Below are 3,064 nucleotides of genomic sequence, written 5' to 3'. Positions count from 1 at the left end.
CTAACTGACCATTTCTTTGTACTCTTACATGATGCATTAGAAACATAATTTAGCCTTTTTTGATGTTTCCTTGCAGTAGCCAGTTAGAGTATTTTGATTAAATGGCATCCTTAGATGCTATTGAACTATCCTTGCTTCTATTTTAAATGGCCTCAGACCCTTATACTATCCTGGTTCTATGCCTGTTTTTTAAAATTTCTATCAAGTCTTCTTTCATGTTTATTTGTAAGTTTTTGCTTTTGTCATTGCCTGACTCTAATAGTCTTTCTTCTTCCAGAATTACCACCTCTACCCCAGTTGTTGAGGTAAATACATTGTGGTCTGAGAACCTAATAATCAACCTTGATAGAAAGTAAAAGTCAATAGGCTCAGAGCAAAGACCTCTTATCTGGAGAAATGTACCCAGGGTTTGTGATAGTTGTTCCAGATGTATGGAGGCCTTTCTTTTTTCATTTCTAAGACTGAATTATATTCATAGCTCATGAGTTATAGTTTAAAAGAATTCTAGCAATCAATTGATGAGAGCCCCTCATTTTACATGTGAGGAAACTGAAACTAAGAGAAGTTCACAGGATCATCGATTTAGAGCTAAAAGGGGCCTTGAAGGCAATCTAGTTCAACTCTCTCATTATTGTTTATTTATTTATTTTAAAATACTTTTAAATATATTTTTCTCAATTACATGTTAAAACAATTTTTAACATTTTTTAAAGTTTTGAGTTCCAAATTCTCTCTCCCTCCCTCTTACCCTTCCTGAGATGGTAAGCAATCCAATTTAGGAAATGCATGTGCGATCAGGTAAAACATTTCCATATTAGTCCTTTTGTACATGAAAACTCAGAGAGAAAGAAAGAAAGAGTGAAAACAGTATGCTTCAGTCTGTATTCAGACAATTTATCAGTTCTCTCTATGGAGGCACATAGCATGCTTCATCATGAATCTTTTGGGATTGTCTTGGATCATTGTATTGCTGAGAAGTCAACAATCTCAGAGACATTAAGTGATTTGCTCAAAGTCACACAGCTGGTTAGTTTGAGAAGTATGATTTAAACCCGGGTCTTCCTGTCTTCCATACAATATACTATACCAGACCCCATGCTCTCCATCAGCCAGTAAGCCTCAGAGGCGGGAGGTGGACCCAGGTCCTCTGATTTCAGATCCAACTCTATTTACACTAAGTCATGGTGCTCCTCATAGCTGAGATTATTAGAAAGTTGACTTCCTATTAAGTGACACATTCACTATAACTTGAAAACACACTAATTTACTTTGGGGATGGTAGGCACATAGGTGAGCAGGTGAAGAAGGAGTAGATCCCAGTGATCCAAAAACATGGAGTTGGAAAGTGAGCACAAAGGGGTTGGTTATTTCTTTGTTCCATTTTCATTGGGTTCAAAGCCAAACAAATCTGCAGTCTAGTAGACGAGGCCTATCCAGACACAGTTGCCTTTTTGATATTGATTACAGAATATATTGCCCTCCCCCCGCCCCCTCCCTCTATCTTACCCCCTAACCCTGACAGTCTAATCCAACTCTTTCTGTTTACTTTCTACTTTGTCCCTCCCTTACTTACCTGAGAAAATTGGAATGCAGTTGTTCCTATGCCAAACTTTCTAAGAATTATTTGTCCTCTAGATGGAGCTGTCCACTTGTCTTTAAAAGGCCAAGTTCCAAATGCATTACAGAGGGCAATCCTCCAGTCCTGTCTAGACCAGAAGTACCCATGGGCACCTGTGCACACACACAAAATAATGCTACAGTGACCTTTAACCCTGGCAATCTAAGTGCTCTCAGATATTTACTGTCTTAAGTTGAAATTCTGACTATTTTTCAGACTCCTCGGCAATGACCCCTCCTCCATGAAGTCTTCCCAGAGCCCCTTTGATTTCACTCGTCATATTTTTATACATTTATAATATATTATTTTGTATTATACTGATGTATGTGTGTGCCATGCCTTCCTCCTCATAGATAGTCTGCCACTTAACATCTACATGGCTTTTGCCAAGTCACTTCTTGACTTTGGTCTTCAGGTTCCTTATACGTAAAATAAAAGGCTTGGACTAAATGAATTTTGAGGTGCCTTCCAGCTCTGTTGGTGACAGATGTTCTAAAAATATTGGCTTTTTACCTGGGCCTACAAGGATGAAAATGCATTTGTACTTCGGGTTCTCATCATTTTGGTCTGATTGGTTAAGGACAGTCTGCTTAATTAGAATGATGCTATATAATTTGGTCATAATTGGTGGTATTAAATAATGATCCTAAGGATGCATCCAAGAGATGGATCTATGGCAGATTTCTCAGATGTTTTATAAAAGCTAAAATATAACTCAGAAATAGCTTATGTGAATGAATTTCTGAACTTGACTTATTAAAAAAGTTCCCCTGGAAATCTGAGGTCCCAAATGGAATCAGTGTGACTGATTATGCAACCAGCACATGCAGAAAATGTGTGATATTCACTATATCATGATAGGTGACATTTTATATATATCATAATCTTCATTTTATAGAGGTGAAGGCAAGTACTTTGATGGGTTTTCAACTAGTATCAGGGGCAGAATTTGAACCCATTTATATTTTTGTAATTCCAAATATTCTTCTATTCACTATAGCACACTTCCTCTTATCACTTAGTAAAGAACCTAGTGATCCATTTTTCTTTTTACAGATACCTGTGGCTGCTGCCTCATATGATATAGGAGTGACACTGATAGGCTAGAGTGCATCTAGGAAAGTGAAAGGACTTGAAACCATGTCCTGAAAGGTTTGGTGGAAGGAAGTAGGATACAGAGCCTGGAGAAGAGAAAATTTATGGGAGATATCTTAGCTATTGTCATATATTTGAAAGGATGTATTGGAAAAGAGATTAGATACAAGTGTGTAGCCCTGGGCAAAACACTTATTTTCTCTGACCTTCAGTTTTCTAATCTGTAAAATGAGGGCTTTGCACTGACCTCAAGGCTCCTTTCCAACTCAAAGGCTCCATTATTTTTGTCAGGCTTACCATGAAGGGTAGAATCAGGGTCAATGGGTAAGAGGTCCAGAGGAGAATATTTTG

The sequence above is a fragment of the Vombatus ursinus genome, unplaced genomic scaffold (assembly GCF_900497805.2).
Source record: "Vombatus ursinus unplaced genomic scaffold, bare-nosed wombat genome assembly UNPS02014841.1, whole genome shotgun sequence".
NCBI classification, from domain to species: Eukaryota; Metazoa; Chordata; class Mammalia; order Diprotodontia; family Vombatidae; genus Vombatus; species Vombatus ursinus.
The sequence above is the reverse complement of the archived record's forward strand: the minus strand, read 5'-3'. Positions refer to the sequence as shown.